The sequence below is a fragment of the Solanum pennellii genome, chromosome 9 (genome assembly GCF_001406875.1).
Source record: "Solanum pennellii chromosome 9, SPENNV200".
Classification (NCBI taxonomy): domain Eukaryota; kingdom Viridiplantae; phylum Streptophyta; class Magnoliopsida; order Solanales; family Solanaceae; genus Solanum; species Solanum pennellii.
The window spans coordinates 41,674,832-41,695,275 of NC_028645.1; the positions used below are offsets into that span (position 1 = coordinate 41,674,832).

General features: G+C 36.8%; 1 long non-coding RNA gene across 1 annotated transcript in view; it reads right to left on the reverse strand.

The window, feature by feature from the left end:
- Positions 1-816: 816 nt before the first annotated feature.
- Positions 817-20,444, reverse strand: part of LOC114078591 — a 40,913-nt gene continuing 21,285 nt past the window's right edge. Inside the window, exon 2 of the long non-coding RNA XR_003580209.1 lies at positions 817-1,066. This is a non-coding gene — a long non-coding RNA (uncharacterized LOC114078591). The remainder of the gene's footprint in view (positions 1,067-20,444) is intronic.

A 20,444-nucleotide genomic window follows, 5' to 3' on the forward strand; every position in this document is an offset into this window, starting at 1 on the left:
AGCATAAATAATAGGAACATCCTCCTAAGACTTCCCTCAAGGTAGTGCAATGTATAGGTAGAGTCACATACCCCTACCTAGAGTAAGTCAAACCCCTCAAGAAATCCTAGTTGGAGTCCACTTTATTACTTCATTTTACTTTCGGGAACATCTTGCGTTAAGCAACATAGACCACATGAGACAATGTGATATACTGTGTCATGGAACCCTACACCGAAAGAAGGTGGACTACTTCCCAAGGTAGTACCAAGACATGAACATAACATCTATGTGGATCCACTAGGTAGTATTCCTATGGGGGGCAACATAAAATAAGAACTAGGAGATGTAGTTGGGACACTCTTTTTGCTACATGCATTATAATCTCCAATATGATGAGTACATAAGTGACACTACAAGAAAAATGGTTTTTAACGAAGAAAAATATGGTCGTTATAAGTCTAAATTTGGTCGCTAAAAGCAATTAACGACCGACATAAATCCAGTCGTCGTCGGTCGTTAAAAGTCCCAACGTTACAAGTTAACGACCGAATTCAAATCCGGTCGTTAAAAGGTTTTTTAACGACAACGTAAATTCCAATCATTATATTTTTAACGATCGGATTTGCTCTTTGTAAAAGCACTTCTAACGACCAAAAGGATTTTCGTTAATTATTTTCCACTTGCAATATGGATACAATTAACGACCACATTTCCTGTCGCTAATTGTAGTTTATTCAAATACTTTTAAGAAGCCAATTATAAGAGAGTTAAAAGGAACCAATTTCATTCATTATTATACAAAATTCTATAAATTAAATACAAAAACACTCAAAATAAACTAAATAATTGAATTCATTATAGAAAGTCTCATGCTTGATAAAAAAACTAATTAAAAAAAGATATATCATATTCAAGTAGCATAACATATCTTTATCAACTCCTAAAAAGGAGAAAAAATGCAAAAATAAACGATATGACATTGTCTTTAATTTAAACCACCCCTAACTAAAGTGAAAGCCATCTTGAACTTCTACTTGATTTGTACGTTGTTGAACGATATATTTTTCATATTGACATTCAAACTCTGTAAGATAAAAATTTATGTCAATTTAAAACAAGGAATAAAAAAGTATGTACTAAACATACTTTAAAAGATGCAAAATAGAATACTTGTGAATATGCACTTGAGGCAGCAACAGTAACAATAGTAGCAAATGTAACATTCATATTATTTACAGCTTAAATGACACTATGAACATTTAAACATTTCAAATGGAAACGTATGTGTATATCAAGTGAAAAAATATAACTCTTCAAACAATGAGGTAAGGTATCTCTCAATAAGAATATGAATACTTAGTAGATGATATGAAATGAAATGGTACATGAACATACTAACTAATAATGCACATGGGCAGTTTCAGATAAAGACAAGTATATTCCAACTAACAACATATAATTGTATAATGTTTTAAAAAAAAGAAGGCATGTAACCAATTTAACAATTTTCTGCAATGATCAACAATGGTTTTGTAAGGCCAACAAAACAGACCATTAGACCAATATTTGGGAATCACACTACCAATTCAACAAAGAAATCACACAAGAAAAAGTATGAAAACAATCATACCCAAATAGAGAGAACATCCAAAGGCACGAACTTAGTTTTTTCTAAGAGGGAGGCATAATATATTTTCTGCTTGCTACAGTAAAATCTCTAATATAAATGAAGCAGGACATGAAACATTCCAGAGTTGCCAATATGAAGAGTTGGTGGATTTAGATTCATTAGGCCTAACAAGGATGATCAATAAGGATTGAAAAATACTATGGAATACACAAAAAAATAGGGGAGATACATATACTTCATGGAACAACACATGAATTATAGTACATAGATACAGAGAAATAAATAAACTAGAAGACATAATGGCAAATGAAGCATTCCTGCAGCAGGAAGGGATTCAGTGGAATAATTTTAATCAACTAACAATTGACTGTAAGAGAATAATAAACATGGATAAAACAGGCATGCCAACTTTGAGAATTAAGACAGGAAGGGTCAGCGTGCAGATACAGTTATCCACGCAAAGCTGATTCATTTCCTGCTATGGGACCAACATCATACCAAAGATACAAGGCGTGTGAAGGGAAAGACACAAGCAGCTCAAATTTCAAAATGGTCCACACAAATTTGCACACTGTCTGTGGATGAGAAATATGAGATTTTCTGATAAAAGAAATAGATATTCAAATGCCACTACAAAAGAGAGTGTTCGAGGCCCACCCAACATTATTGGTCTCATATCTACTGTGAAAGAGAATATTCAAGGCCCACCCAAGAATCAATTGTACATGGTAAATAGAAAGCAGGTTATAACAAGAAGCTAAGGAAAAAAGTGAGCATCCAAAGTCCTTCCCTGTATCTTTAGTACATCACAAAGAGAAAGAAAAATCGATTTACTAACCTTTTTAATGGTACTATCTATTGATCACTTGAAGACGCAGGTGTTGAAGGCTAACCAAGTAGTACTATCGCAAGCTGTTCATATTTACTCTCCAACTCATCCATGCGTTCACATTTGTTTTCTAACTCATCCATGCGTCGTTTTAGTGATTCATTTTCTTTTTCACGTGCATTCAATCTATCTAATAATGCAGCCTTTGAAGAGTTCCCACCTTTCAACTCTTTAGCCGTTATCCCTCCACCAAATCCAATTACATGAGTCTTACATTGAGGTCCAAAACACTTTTCTACAACCTCAATATTTGTAAGAGAAGAATCATATTGAACCAATTTTTTGGATTACAACCTGTAGAATACAAGAAAACTTAAAATAATACAACACGTAAAGTTATATGATTTAAATAAAATTTATCACGAAACATACATATTTTGCATTAGTTTCAGGTTAACAACCTTGTATCTTTCTTATGAGTCTCAAAGAAGATCGTATCCATTTTTTGTGGTTTACCATCTTTACCTCCCTTAACAGATAAATAAACAAGTCAAAGAAATCATCTTAAATCATTTTAGAAAACAAGATACTAATAGGCTTACCAATTCATTAATAATTTCTCTAATAGGCTTACTCGCCGTACAATGAGGCATACTCAACTTGGACCTGTTCACAGTGTTTCTTTCACTTATTTCCTTTATTCACAACATACCATAAAAGTTATAGTTAGTAACTTAAACTAGCATGTTAATAAATAAATACTTTGGATTTATACCATAAACTTGTGATTTAAGAAATGATGCTTAACCAGCCATTCCCAATCACTCTTGTCTACCCCTCTTGGCACATCTCTTAGAGCATCACCAAATAGCTTAGACTTCATAATCTTGTGAAGTGATCCTCTCCAGTTATTCCACAACGTTCTCATGTGTTGAAGGACATTTTCTTTCATGGTATTCATGTCATCAAAGCTAAATCTATCCTGTAATATTTCACAGGTACCATTTAACATAAACTCAATTAGTTAGTAGCTCTCTAAATACTTACCTTAATAGTCCCACATTTTTTGCATAATTATAGCGCATTGATATTATTTTCTCGGTATGAGATGTCAGATATAAAGCTAATAAAACTCCACATATACTTACAGTTACAACATCCCACATGTGCTCTAGTTGATCTTCTTTAATGTTTGTCCATGAGTGCACCCGTAATGGGCACATATTATGATCACGAATCAAAATACCCAAGTCTCTCACAAATGAGGCATAATTTTTTCCTACAACTCGATTTTGGTAAAAATTGATATTTAACTTTTCTCTAGGTTTGAGTCGTGCAACATTTTTACAAATGTTTGTTCCTCTAACTTTTTTTGCATTTTTGGACTCACATGCACTTGCGAATTAATTCAAACATAAAGAAGAGTTTCATCACACAAAAAACAACAAACAAACAATTTGAGACAGTAAATACTTATTTCATTTGTTTGAGCATCTTGCATTAGTTCGACTTCTTGAGAGCAGGGAACATTATCTTCATCTAGATCAAAACCAGGAGTACATGATCAATATTCTGTACTGGATCATTTCGATAGGATGTTGATGGATTGATGTTTAGACTTTTACTTATTGGAGTTCTTTCTTCAGCCCTAACTCTTACAGATCCCAAAGATTGTAAGCTTTTCCCTCGTCCCCTAATTTCTAAAGCACCAGGTGGAAGGTATGCTAGTTTATTAGGCTTGAAAGTTGATTTCATTCAAGTCTTTAGAATTTTTGATGGATCCATGTAAACCTAGTAGAAAAATCACTTCTTTGTTAGTTCATCCAATAATAAAATAGTCATTGAACAAGTTTTCAATACTACATCCCTTTCTAGAGGTATAACTACCAAGATAAAACAATATTAACTAGAATAAGAATAGCTTTCTGGAATGAAAAATGACATGAAATTGACATTTTGAAAGTGGTTAATTTCCACATATCTACAACCTAACTAATCTACATCTCAAAATAGTGACAGGGATGTGGTCAGCCCAGGAATAGAATATCAGTTTCAGAAGATGTATATTATGAAGAATATTTGAAAAAGAAAAATAATTAATTACAAGTCACTCAGAATATACGCATAAAATCTTAGAAAGCTTCAAGGTTTTTAAGAGCAATTTACATGTAAATAAATAATATTACGTTACTACTTATAAATAGTCCATATATAAGAACAGCCAGAGAATTACGAAGAAAATATTTGAAAGAAGAAATTAAAGCCATAGTATAATAAAATAAGAACTTAGAAATAAAACATGAATTCAAAGTCACAACTGCCTCCTAGATTCCTTGAAGCTATGATGAATCATCATTCTCTTTATCACCAACATCAAAAGAATCACGAGCTTGAACCTTTTGTACAATATGACATCCAATATTTGCAAGATCATCAGCATAAAACACTTGTGATGCTTGATTGGCTAAAATTAAAGGTTCATTTATTTTCAAAAATAGCTTTCTGTTGACACTTATAAAGTCATATTCATCTAATTTAATTCCCCTTTGTTGATCATATACGTCAAACTACACACATCGAAATAAAACCACTCTTCTCCCACCAGTAAATTGTAATTCAAGAATCTCGCTTAACTCTTCGTAATAATCAATATTTTTATTCTCTTCATCTGTCTCACCAACTACAACCACCCCACAATTTTGAGTTCTCAAACCTTTATCGCGATCTCACACATGAAACCTATATCCATTAGTAACATAGCTCTTAAAACATGTCACATATGGAAGAGGACCACATGATTATGAGGGCACATCTTTTATTTTCTTACTCTTATCGTGCTTTTGCAATTCTGCAACCTATAAAATTTAGGTAGATTGTTCAGAAAATATTATTCATAAATTGCTTTAAGATATACAAAGGCTTAACTTCTCACCTTTGATTTTAACCAACTAACGAATCGTCTATTCCATTCAATCTCTCAATAATTTTAGGATGTATCAATTGAAATTTGTGAAATTTCTCTGCAAATAATTTGTAGTATAACATGCCATTTTATGTAAGTCTATGAAAAATATAAAAGTAACTTATTATAATGAGCCATTACTTACTCGAGAAATTGTTGAATTTCATCACAGTTCTTCAAAATATAAAAATGTGCAAGCTCAAATTCACTTGAATCAAGATTGACTGGTTTTTCACCCCTCAAACTTTTTCCAGGTTGAAAAAAAATTTCTAAACCTCCATCAGATTCAATAGAACCACCATCATAATTCCTTTCGTGGCGATTAAATTTTGTATCCATCGTATGCAAATACCTTAAACATAAGGTCATACATTCAAATGCTATATATCCTTGTGCAATACAACCTTCTGGGCGAGCCATGTTACGAATAAATGATTTTAGAAAGTATAGCCATCTCTCCACCGGATACATCCATTGATATTGGATAGGCACAAAAATCTTAGCTTCATTAGCTAAATGAATTGGCAAGTGGACCATGATATCAAAAACAACAGGAATGAAAACCTTTTCTAACTTGCACAAAGTGATTGGAATTTGGGCTTCTATTTGCTCGAGCTCATCTAATCTTAAACATTTTGCTCCAAGTATCTTAAAAAATATTGACAACTCAATAAGTGGTTCGAGCATAGATTTGCAGAGCATACCGCGTAAAGCAAGTGGAAGTAAATGTTGTAGAATAACATGGCAATCATGTCTTTTCAATCTTGAAAGTTTCTGATCTTTAAGGTTGAGACACTGAGAAATATTTGATGAAAACTCTAACAACCTATTTAGTCGGTTGAGCAGTAGAATTATTTTTGATATAAAACTTACTGGGTCGACGGACCACGCGACGGACCGTCATGGTATTGTAAAAACCTATTTGGTCGGTTGAGCAGTAGAATTATTTTTGATATAAAACATACTGGGTCGACGGACCACGCGACAGACCGTCATGGTCACGACGCCCCGCGATGGACTCCTCCATGTCCACGACGGATCGTCATAGTCACGACGGACCGTGATGGACTCCGTCGTCCCATACTTGTGCAATTTCTTGTGTTGTTCTCATCATTACCCTCGACGGCAAGTATGACGAACCGTTATAGGCACGACGGTCCGTCGAGGGTCTTCGTTCCAAAACACTTCAACTCTTGGAATCTGGGTACTGGGATTGACTCTCTGAACTTCACGACGGACCTGCAGCACGGACCGTCGTAGATACGACGGACCGTCACAAGCGGCGTAACCCCGACTTGTCAGGCTTCCGCTAAAATTTTAAATGGGTGTTTTGGACTATTCATAATTATAATTATGAAATTAGTGGGGTAATTTTAATAATTTACTTAGTTGGGGGTTAAAGGAGATAACTTTAAAATTAATAGTGGGTCACTTTTATAACTTTAAAGTATACAATTAGGGTGATAACTAAATTGTAGAAAAGAAGGAAAATTAAAAGAGACGCACAGCGGTGGAAAGAAAACAATCTGAATAGAAGAGCGACAAACATATTGGAAGGATTTGGAGGTGAGAAGAAAGGGAAAAGCGTTGGAGAAATAGTTGTTTGATTTCGGTTCTTCGGCGGAGGTAGGTTATGGTTTATGCTATTGATAGTAAACTCTTAATAGTGATTGATATGCGTTGAATTATATTGTGATGTTCTCTATGTACTGGACTGTGTGATTGTGTGATTTGGTTGTGTGGGTTGTGATTGGTCTGAAATCCTGAGACCGTAGAATTCATATTTTCTAACCCTCTCTATCGAAGTGATGCCTTGAATAAAGAAGGCTTGATGAAAATGATATAACAATGAATTGAAAGCGGTGATAATAAAGGATAAATTAAAAGTATTCTTTGATCGGAGTGTCACATTCCGACACGATATTCTTGGATCGGAGTGTCACGTTCCGACACGGTATTCTTGGATCGGAGTGTCACGTTCCGACACGATAATATTAAAGGAAAAACATGTTTAATTAATGGAAGGTACTCAATCTCAAAGAACTCAACTCCCAAAATGGTTTGGTTTGGAGCATGAGTCCTCATGTGTGATCTTGATATCATTGACTTATTATGAATTTACCTTAATGTTGTTGATACTTGCTCATGTTGTTTGTTGTTTATCACCTGTTAAGTGCTATAGTTGAGTTCATACTATTATTTATTGTATATTAGTTTCTATTTTGAGTTGGCCGATGATACCTACTCAATACGTGTTCCTTGTACTTACCCCTACTTGTATTTTCTTCTTTGTTATTTTGTGGAGTGCAGCAAGTGTGCCATCGACTTTGACTCGCCCTCAACTCTAGCCAGTCTTCAGCACATCAGAGTTTGGGGTGAGCTATTGTTCCTAGCTCGTGCTGGATTCTCTCTTCACGTTTTGATGTCTTTGAATTTCGGACATGGACCATCTTTTTACTTATTTTGGTTTCTTAAATACTCTTAGACTTTGTAATTTGAGGATATATGTTATTGATGTGATGACTTCCAGATTTTGGGGATAATAAGTGTTAAACATTAGAAACTTAATTAAAATGGTTGCTTAGTATCTTTTGAGGCTTCCGCATTGTTGATATTATTTATAGTTGAGCTATTGGTATATGTTGGGGTTTAGATGTGCTGGTTCGCCAACTTAAGGAGGTAAGTGTGGGTGCCACTCAGGACTCGTTTTGGGTCGTGACAAACTTTGTATCAGAGCGTTAGGTTCGTTGGTCTCATCACACAAGAACAAGTCTAGTAGAGTTTTGAGGAACGGTAGGGGGACGCCCTTACTTTTCTTTGAGAGGCTATAAGACTTTAGGAAAACTCCATTCTTTCTTTCTTTCGTGCTATTACTTGGATCCAATTGGTATCTAGGTGATACAAATTGGTATCTGATATCCTTACTCTATTTCCCAGATGGTTAGAACTAGAGCAACAACTGTGCCAACACCAACACCGGCAAGACAGGGTGCGTCTGAGCCAACCATTGGGGCTCTAACTCAAGGAGGAGCAGTGGCAAGAGGCTGTGGTAGAGGTCGCAAGAGGACGCCCTCTAGAGGTAGAGGACAAACACCTGGTCCAGCTAGTAATAGAGTAGTGACTCCTCCACCGACTGATGAGGTAGTGAGAGAGGGTGAAGAAGGGTAAATGAGAAGGTTCAAGATGAGGAATTACCACCCCAGCCTACCCCAGAGATGATTAATCAGGTTCTTACTTATCTTAGCGGGTTATCTGATCAGGGCCAGACACCTCCATTGTTTTCTGCACCAGCACCTCAGGTTCAGGGGGTACAACATGCAGCTACTATGGCTCCCCGCATGGATGCGGTATTGGAAGTAGGCACGTTTCCTCGAATTACTACAGGGTCTATAATGACAATTGATCAGCATGAACTTTTCACTAAATTCTTAAAGTTGAAACCTCCAGTCTTCAAGGGTGCTGAATCTGAAGATGCCTATGATTTTCTGGTTGATTGTCATGAGCTGCTACATAAGATGGACATAGTAGAACGATTCGTTGTCGAGTTTGTGACCTATCAGTTTCAGGGGATGCGAAAATGTGGTGGCGGTCGTATGTTGAGTGTCAACCAGCACAGGCACCACCTATGACTTGGGCATCATTCTCTAGCTTATTTATGGAGAAGTATATACCCCGGACTTTGAGGGATAGGAGGAGAGATGAGTTCCTGAGCTTAGAGCAAGGAAGGATGTCTGTTGCTGCTTATGAGGCGAAATTTCGTGCACTATCCAGGTATGCCACTCAGCTTTGTTTCAGTCCAAAAGAGTGGATTCGCCGTTTTGTGAAAGGATTGAGGTCAGATTTGCAGATCCCAGCCTTACAGGTAGCTGCTGCAGCAAAATCATTTCAGGAAGTTGTTGATTTTGTGATAGAGGTGGAGGGGGTGAAGCCAGACGACTTCACCATGGCGTCGACATCTAAGAAGTTCCGTAAGGGAGGTGAGTTTAGTGGTTCTTACTCCAGAGGGCAGAGTTCAGGAGGTTACCCAACCCGTCCTATTCAGTCTACACTGCAGGCTTTAGCTGGGGGTCCATCGCAGCCCAGTCAGCCTTTTTCTGAGTTTGGAGGTTATCCCCAGACTTCGTCATTTTCACAGAGACCTATGCTTGACTCCAGAAACTGTTATGGATGTGGAGAGACTGGACATATTAGGAAGTATTGTCCAAAACAGAGTTACAGACCCCCAGTAGTTAGAGGTAGAGGTGGTCATGGGAGAGGCCGCCATTCTGGAGGACGTGGTGGCCAACGTAATGGTGGTCACCAAATCAGTCGGGGTGGCGGGCAAGTTGGAACTACTGCAGCGCAACATGGTAGGGGCAATTGACAGACAGGTGATAGGGCCCATTGTTATGCTTTCCCAGGGAGGTCTGAAGCAGAGACATCTGATGCTGTTATCACAGGTACTCTTTTGGCCTGTGATTGCATGGCTTCTGTATTATTTGATCCTGGATCCACATTTTAATATGTATCTTCCTCATTTGCTACTGGTCTTGATTTACATTGTGATTTGCTTGACATGCCTATTAGTGTCTCTACTCCTGTGGGTGAGTCTGTGATAGTTGAGAAGGTGTATAGGTTTTTTTTTCTTGTGACTTTTGTGGGGAGCAATACTTATGTAGATTTGATTATCCTAGAGATGGTTGATTTTGATGTAATTCTGGGTATGCCGGCTTTCTTCAAATTTTGCAATCTTAGATTGTAATGCTAAAACTGTGACATTGGCCAAGCCTGGGACAGATCCGCTAGTGTGGGAGGGTGACTATATTTCCACTCCAGTTTATATTATCTCTTTTCTTCATGCTAATAGAATGGTTAGTAAGGGTTGTTTAGCTTTCTTGGCACATCTCAGGGATTATACTTCCCAAGTACCTTCGATTGAGCCTGTTTCGATAGTCCGCGTGTTTCTGGATGTGTTTCCTGCAGACCTTCCTGGTGTGCCACCGGATAGGGATATTGATTTTTGTATTGATCTCGAGCCGGCTACTCGCCCCATTTCCATTCCCCCTTATAGAATGGCTCTAGCTGAGTTAAGGGAGTTAAAGGCCCAACTTCAGGAGTTGTTAGGTAAAGGTTTTATTAGACCGAGTGCATCCCCTTGGGGTGCTCCTGTTTTATTTGTGAAGAAGAAAGATGGAAGTTTTCGGATGTGCATAGACTACAGGCAGCTGAATAAGGTAACTATTAAGAACAAGTATCCCATTCCCCGCGTTGATGATTTGTTCGATACCTTCTCTAAAGTTGATTTGAGATCTGGTTATCATCAATTGAAAATACGGGCAGCAGATGTGCCAAAGACTGCTTTTCGAACCAGGTATGGGCATTATGAATTCTTAGTAATGTCTTTTGGGCTTACGAATGCCCCTGCTGCTTTCATGAGCCTGATGAACGGGATTTTTAAGCCATATCTGGATCTCTTTGTTATTGTATTTATTGATGATATACTGATATACTCAAAGAGCAGGAAAGAACATGAGGAGCATTTGAGAATTGTATTGGAATTTTTGAGGGAGAAAAGTCTTTATGCCAAATTCTCCAAGTGTGAGTTTTTGCTAGATTCAGTGTCCTTCTTGGGGCACGTGGTTTCTAAGGATGGAGTGATGGTGGATCCTTCTAAGATTGAAGCAGTGAAGAGTTGGGTAAGACCTACTAATGTTACAGAGGTAAGAAGCTTTGTTGGTTTAGCTAGCTACTACCGTCGATTTGTCAAGGGATTTTCTTCTATTGCTTCGCAGCTAACAAATTTGACTAAGCAGAATGTTCCCTTTGTATGGTCGGATGAATGTGAAGAAAGTTTTCAGAAACTCAAGACTTTGTTGACTACTGCACCAATTCTTACCTTGCCAGTGGAAGGTAAGAATTTCATTGTCTATTGTGATGCATCTTATTCTGGTTTGGGTGTAGTGCTAATGCAGGAGAGAAATGTAATTGCTTATGCTTCGAGGAAATTAAAAGTGCATGAACGTAACTATCCGACCCATGATTTGGAGTTGGCTGCAGTTGTATTTGCATTAAAGCAATGGAGACATTATCTATATGGGGTCAAGTGTGAAGTTTATACAGATCATCGTAGTTTACAGTACGTCTTTACTCAGAAAGATTTGAATTTGAGGCAGAGGAGGTGGATGGAACTACTGAAGGACTATGATATCACTATTTTGTATCACCCAGGAAAAGCTAATGCTGTGGCAGATGCTTTAAGTAGAAAAGCAGGGAGCATGGGTAGTTTAGCCCACTTACAGGTTTCTAGACGCCCATTGGCTAGAGAGGTTCAGACTTTGGCTAATGACCTTATGAGGCTGGAAATACTAGAGAAAGGAGGACTTTTGGCCTGTGTGGAGGCAAGATCCTCTTTTCTTGACAAGATTAAGGAGAAGCAGTTTACTGATGAGAAGCTGAGCCGAATTCGAGATATGGTATTGCGAGGAGAGGCTAAAGAGGCAATAATTGATGAGGAAGGCGTTTTGAGGATTAAGGGAAGGGTATGTGTGCCCCGTGTTGATGATTTGATTCACACTATTCTTACAGAGGCTCATAGTTCAAGGTACTCTATACATCCTGGTGCAACCAAGATGTATCGCGACCTAAAGCAACATTTTTGGTGGAGTAGAATGAAGCGCGACATTGTTGATTTTGTTGCCAAATGCCCGAATTGTCAGCAAGTAAAGTATGAACACCAGAGGCCTGGAGGAACACTTCAGAGAATGCCCATTCCTGAATGGAAGTGGGAAAGAATTGCAATGGATTTCGTGGTTGGTCTTCCAAAGACATTGGGTAAGTTTGATTCTATTTGGGTAATTGTTGACAGGTTAACTAAGTCTGCTCACTTCATTCCGGTCAAGATGACTTACAATGCAGAGAAGTTAGCCAAACTCTATATCTCGGAAATTGTTCGATTGCATGGAGTTCCACTCTCCATCATATCAGATAGAGGTACGCAGTTTACTTCTAAGTTTTGGAGAACATTACATGCTGAATTAGGTACTAGGCTGGATCTTAGTACTGCATTTCACCCTCAGACCGATGGTCAGTCTGAGCGAACGATTCAGGTATTGGAGGATATGCTTCGTGCATGTGTGATAGAATTTGGTGGTCATTGGGATAAATTCTTACCCTTAGCAGAGTTTTCATACAATAATAGCTATCACTCAAGTATTGATATGGCCCCATTTGAGGCACTGTATGGGAGGAGATGTAGGTCTCCCATTGGTTGGTTTGATGCATTTGAGGTGAGACCTTGGGGTACCGATCTTTTGAGGGAATCGTTAGATAAAGTAAAATTCATTCAGGAGAAGCTTCTAGCAGCTCAGAGCAGGCAGAAAGAATATGCAGATCGAAAGGTTAGGGACTTGGATTTTATGGAGGGTGAACAAGTCTTGCTGAAGGTTTCACCCATGAAAGGGGTGATGCGGTTTGGTAAGCGAGGTAAGCTTAGTCCGAGGTATATTGGTCCATTTGAAGTTCTGAAGCGCGTGGGGGAGGTGGCTTATGAATTGGCATTGCCTCCAGGACTCTCAGGAGTGCACCCGGTATTTCATGTGTCTATTCTGAAGAAATACCATGGGAATGGAAACTACATTATTCGTTGGGATTCGGTTCTTCTTGATGAGAATTTGTCTTATGAGGAGGCGCCTGTTGCTATTCTAGATAGAGAGGTCCGCAAGTTGAGATCAAAGGAGATTGCATCTATCAAGGTTCAGTGGAAGAATCGGCCAGTTGAAGAGTCCACTTGGGAGAGTGAGGTTGATATGCAAGAAAGATATCCACATCTTTTTACAGATTCAGGTACTCTTTCTTGCCCGTACTTTTCTTCCTGTGATCGTTCGAGGACGAACGATGGGTAAATTGGTATCTACTGTAACAACCTATTTAGTCGGTTGAGCAGTAGAATTATTATTGATATAGAACTTACTGGGTCGACGGACCACGCGACGGACCGTCATGGTATTGTAACAACCTATTTAGTCGGTTGAGCAGTAGAATTATTTTTGATATAAAACTTACTAGGTCGACGGACCACGCAACGGACCGTCATGGTCACGACGGCCCGCGATGGACTCCGCCAAGGCCACGACGGATCGTCATGGTCACGACAGACCGTGATGGACTCCGTCATCCCATACTTGTGCAATTTCTTCTGCTGTTCTCTTCATTACCCTCGACGGCATGTATGACGAACCGTTATACGCACGACGGTCCGTCGAGGGTCTTCGTTCCAAAACACTTCAACTCTTGGAATCTGGGTACTGGGATTGACTCTCTGAACTTCACGACGGACCTGTAGCACTGACCGTCGTAGATACGACGGACCGTCACAAGCTGCGTAACCCCGACTTGTCAGGCTTCCGCTAAAATTTTAAATGGGTATTTTGGACTATTCATAATTATAATTATGAAATTAGTGGGGTAATTTTAATAATTTACTTAGTTGGGGGTTAAAGGAGATAACTTTTAAATTAATAGTGGGTCACTTTTATAACTTTAAAGTATACAATTAGGGTGATAACTAAATTGTACAAAAGAAGGAAAATTAAAAGAGATGCACAGCGGTGGAAAGAAAACAATCTGAATAGAAGAGCAACGAACATATTGGAAGGGTTTGGAGGCGAGAAGAAAAGGGAAAGCGTTGGAGAAATAGTTGTTTGATTTCGGTTCTTCGGCGGAGGTAGGTTATGGTTTATGCTATTGATAGTAAACTCTTAATAGTGATTGATATGCCTTGAATTATATTGTGAAGTTCTCTATGTACTTGACTGTGTGATTGTGTGATTTGGTTGTGTGGGTTGTGATTGGTCTGAAATCCTGAGACCGTAGAATTCATATTTTCTAACCCTCTCTATCGAAGTGATGCCTTGAATAAAGAAGGCTTGATGAAAATGATATAACAATGAATTGAAAGCGATGATAATAAAGGATAAATTAAAAGTATTCTTGGATCGGAGTGTCACGTTCCGACAGGGTATTCTTGGATTGGAGTGTCACGTTCCGACACGGTATTCTTGGATCGGAGTGTCACGTTCTGACACGATAATATTAAAGGAAAAACATGTTGAATTAATGGAAGGTACTCAATCTCAAAGAACTCAACTCCCAAAATGGTTTGGTTTGGAGGCATGAGTCCTCATGTGTGATCTTGATATCATTGACACGAGTTTACCTTAATGTTGTTGATACTTTCTCATGTTGTTTGTTGTTTATCACCTGCTAAGTGCTATAGTTGAGTTCATACTATTATTTATTGTATATTAGTTTCTATTTTGAGTTGGCCGATGATACCTACTCAGTACGTGTTCCTTGTACTGACCCCTACTTGTATTTTCTTCTTTGTTATTTTGTGGAGTGCAGCAAGTGTGCCATCGACTTCGATTCGCCCTCAGCTCTAGCCAGTCTTCAGCACATCAGAGTTCGGGGTGAGCTATTGTTCCTAGCTCGTGCTGGATTCTCTCTTCACGACTTGATGTCTTTGAATTTCGGACATGGACCATCTTTTTACTTATTTTGGTTTCTTAAATACTCTTAGACTTGGTAATTTGAGGATAGATGTTCTTGATGTGATGACTTCCAAAATTTCGGGATAATAAGTGTTAAACTTTAGAAACTTAATTAAATTGGTAACTTAGTATCTTTTGAGGCTTCCGCATTGTTGATATTATTTATAGTTGAGCTATTGGTATATGTTGGGGTTTAGATGTGTTGGTTCGCCCACTTAAGGAAGTAAGTGTGGGTGCCACTCACGACTCGTTTTGGGTCGTGATAAAAAACAATCCGGGACCTTTAAATTCTTTAAGAAACTGAAGAATTTTGTTCTTCAGTGTAGGATATAATGTGTAACTTGCAGTAGGTAACTCATATTTATCTCCTTTCTCTATCGTATGCAATTCCTTCTTTTTGTTCATTGCTTGCAAATCCAATTGAGAATTCAAGGTGTCTTTGGTTTTTCCTTTGACATTGAAGATTGTCCCCAAAATATTATAACTAATATTCTTCTCAATGTGCATCACATCTAAATTATCTCGCAACAATAGAGTATTCCAATATGGAAGATAAAAGAAAATACTCTTCTTGTTCTAATTATCACCCCTATTCGCGTGTGTTATTTTAATCTTCTTCCTTGGATACTTTGATTTTGTTACACCTTCTAAATCACCTACTTGATAAAGTATATCATTACCAGATAATATTTTTGGTTGTAATCTTTGCTCATGTGTGACATCAAAGGAATCTTTATCTTTCCTCCATTTGTGATTATGAGGAAGAAAGCGTCTATGATTCATATAACAATCCTTTTGACCTTTTACCAACCTAGTTAAAAGAGTTTCTTTGATGCAACAAAGGCAAGCCAATTTTCCTTTGGTACTCCATCCTGACAACTTTCCATATGCTGGAAAATCATTAATGGTCAGTAACAAAGCTGCATGTAGCATAAAATTTTGTTTTGCTGACGCATCAAAGGTCTCAACTCCAGTTTTCCATAATTCCTTTAATTCATCTATCAAAGGTTGGAGATAAACATCAATTGCATCCCTGGGACAATCAGGACCAGGAATAAGCATCGATAAAAATAAAATTTTCTTGCTTCATGCATAACCAAGGTGGCAAATTATAAGGAATAAGTACGACAGGCCAAATGCTATATGGAGATTCAAATTATTAAATGGTTGAAAACCATCACTAGAAAGTCCAAGTCGAATATTACGAGGTTCAGTACCAAAAGATGGATGAAGTTCATCAAGTCTCTTCCATGCAACTAAATCAGCTTGGTGCCTCATTATTCCATCATCAACTCTTTCATCATGATGTCATCTCCTCAAAGAAGATGTTTTTGAGGACATAAACAATCTATGAAGTCTTGGATTTAGAGGAAAATAACGTAAAGTCTTGCATGGTATGTTTTTACCACGTATAGATTATGTTTCCCCATTGCGTTTATTCTCCTTCCATCTAGATGAACCACACACTTTGCAAAATTTGAGAATCTTATCATCCTTCCAGTATAACATGAAATTGTTTTTACACGCATCTATATTCTCATAAGAAAGTCCAAGATTCCGAATTACCTTCTTTGCCTCGTAACATGAATTTGGCAAGCTTGATCCATCAGGCAATAAATTTTCCTTTCGCATCTTCAACAACATTGTGAAATGAAGTATTAATCCATTGGCCAATAGTTTTAATATGAAGTATGTTGATCAAAGTTGAAAGTTTTCTTCCTTTTGAAACCTTTATATAATGATTGTTCATAATCATTTAATAGGCCGTAGAATCGTTTCGCTTCAGGATTTGCTTCCGCCTCAACAAAATCATCACTGTTAGTATTCATATTCTCTTCAGTGAAATTGGGGTGTAAATCCCTTAAGAGATCTTGCATTTCATCCTCATCGTCATCATTTTCAATGATATTTTCCTCTACGAATTCAGAATCCGCCTCTTCCTCACCTAACCTCTCCCCATGATGATACCAAAAAGTATAACCCTAAATTATTCCATACACTAATAGATGTGACCTAACCATCTCACGAGTTTTGGAAGATTAATTACAACACCTGATGCAGGGACAACGTATTTCTTGTGTTTCTCCCAATTTCGTAAAAGCATAATCCAAAAATTTCTCCACCCCAATGATGTAAGCATTATCAAGTCTATCTTGAACAAGTTGCATCCATTCCTTATTAGGTGCCATGATCTTAATTCACCAAAAGATATTATAAATACACCAACATAAGTATGAACTAGCCATTTATTGTTCAAAAGTTGAAGAAGACCTTCTGAAAGATTCTAGGTAAGTTTTAGAAAACAAAATTATGTGATTTTTAATTATTTATTTGTATAGTGATTGCTCCGATTATAAATGTATACTTTGGTCATGTATATTTACAGTATTAGATAATTATTATGTCTTATTGGGGAAGGGGTACAGTTTTTTTCCAGCTTAAAAGCTCTTTTAAATTGACCAAAATATTTTACCTTTTTGCCCTTAATTCTTTTTTATTATTATTATCATTATGATTTATTATTATTATAAATATTAGCATTATTAATATTGTTTTATTATTATTATTATTATTATTTATTTGATTACTCTTTATTATTTTTATATATTATTATTATAAATATTTTATTATTTTTATTATTATTAATTATTTTAATATTATTTATTATGATTACATATTAAATATTATTATATATTATTATTAATTATATTATTATTATTATTATTATTATTATTATTATTATTATTATTATTATTATTATTATTATTTTCATATTATTTTCTTATTATTATTATTATTATTATTATTTTCATATTATTTATTATTATTATTATTATTTATTATTAGTAGTAGTAGTATTTTACATATTATTATTATTATTATTTATTTTATTATTTATTATTATTATTGTTATTATTATTATTTTCATATTGTTATATTAACGACAAAAGACTCTATTTCTTCTTTTGATATGTGTGATTGTTGAATAAATTCTCAAACTTTTATGAATTTTCCTATTAAATGCATTATAATTAACAAAAGAAGATTCTGTAAATATCATTTTATTATTATATAGTCGCAACTAAACACATAAGGACAATGGAAAATACTTCATCATCTATTAGCAATTGTAGTAGGTTAGCAAATAACATGTAAAGCAACAACTTAGCATGTAAAGCAACAACTTAACACCTAACAAAAGCTACTAGAAACAAATAAGTCAGCATAGTCCAGCTGCAACAACACTTTTTTATCATATTCTGAAGCAGGAAAACAACATGTTGTATACTTTATTTAAAAAAAAACACATAGCACTTTGTAGGAACTAATAGAACATATCACGTTATGATAATAATACAAGTTTCAATAGTCCATTGGCTCAGACACAAAGAAATAGAGGATACGCATTATGCAATATACTCATTAACAATTTCATATTCCTTCTATAACAAGGCCTCCAACTACAATATCCATAAATGGCATTAACCTATATATACTCATTAACAATTTAATAATCACACTAAAAAGACCCGATTTTGATGTTTCCTCTTAATCCTATGACACAACAAGCACCATGATCTCTAAGTTGTCAACCAAAGTAGGTGAAAAAAAAAGTCAGCAGGTGATACGCTCAAACTTACTTCTCAAATAAGAGGTAAAGCGCCCGTTTCAAGTAAATAACCCAACTAGTGAGGTTGGGATCGTTTCCACGAGGAAAATAGTCTAGACTTAACTTCAACTTGTTATTACTATTGTTTGGTCAATGACTTCCTTGGAAAGTAAAAACAATAAAAAGGGGGGTTTCTAGTTCTAAATGAGTGAAAATAAATAACGCAATTGAAAGAAACACTTAACAGCTTTGAATGTTGGATTTTAATCAATAAATCAAAGTAACTAGGGTTTACGTGTTCCCCACAGGTTCATAACTTGATAATTCTAACTATTACAATTCTTTCCTAGTATCTTGCATGCAAAGTGATATGTTATGCATTTCTAAATCCTTTGTCCGGCATCTAGAAAATCTCACTCCGCACCTTGGTCCGGCTACGTGTGTTGCTTTCCTAACCCTTATCTTTACCTCATATTAAGCATCGTATTCGATATTTGACTAAGTTATTACCTCGTACCAATCAATACTAGCCTATTAGATAGTATACACTAAATCTATGTTAATAATTCTTTTCCTATTATCTACCTCCTTGGTCCGGCAAGTAGCATTAAGGCGAGTTCTAACGTTGATCATCCGTTAAAAAGACTTCTAAGCGAAAGAATTATTAATACATGCAAGACACTATTCTAGAATTGTTATTTTAGCTAGGGTTTATCTCATTATTTGCCTATGGTTCCCACAACCCTAGTTATGGAGTTTAGTTACTCATGGCCATAAACACAATATTCAAATATATTAAATAAGAGTTCATGTACTTACTTCAATGAGAAAGAATAAAATCCAAAAGATTGCTTGATTAATCACCAAAAATCACTTGCAAGAATTCTCAAAGTAATCAATAATCTCACGAAAAGTCTAATGATTATCAAGAATCTCACAATACAATGTTTACCAATACGGAGTTTTAACAATCTAAGAGTCTAACTATCAGGTGTCTAACCTCAAAAACGAGGTTTTTCGAACTATTTATAAAAAAACAAAAACCTAATTAAACAAGAATTCTAATTGCTGGAAATCTGCCAAAACGCGGCTGGATCGACGGACCTCGCGATGGACCATCGCGGTCACGACGGACCGTCATGGACTCCGTCGTCCCATACTTGTGCAATTTCTTCTGCTGCTTTTCTTCATTACCCTCGACGGCAAGTGTGACGGACCGTCATAGGCACAACGGTTCGTCGAGGGCCTTTGTTTCAAAACACTTCAACTCTTGGAATCTGGGTACAGGGATCACTTCTCTGAACTTCACGACGAAGTGCAAGACGGACCGTCATAGCCACGACGGACCGTCATAGCCACGACGGACCGTCACATGCTTCGTAATCCCACAGTTGGTCAGACTTCCCCATCTACCTTCAGCAGCTGCACTACGCTGCCACCTACGGACCATCACAAGCACGACGGACCGTCATCAGCTCCGTAGGTGGTCTCTTCTGCATTTCTTCGCTCAAAATCTCCGCATTCAGCTTTGGACAGATTTCCTGCAAAACAAAGAGAAACTTATATAAAAATTAGCACAAAAAGGCTTTTCGGACACACTAAACTTAAGGAAAAAGTATTAATTATACCGTGAAACCACGGTATATCAACACCCTCAACTTAAATTCGTTGTTTGTCCTCAAGCGACGCACTATGACTCACTACACAATCTTTGTACAATAGTATCCATGTTTTATCCTTTGCACTCATTTGGCTATCAATCCCGATTAGTCTCATCAAATCTGTGCATGCTATCACTATTAGGCTTGAATTCTTTTTTTTTTTTGGGATCAGAACATGTCACAGACTCACCATGCACTAACACCTATCCTCTTCAATTTCTCACCGAGGTGCTAACAATTCCG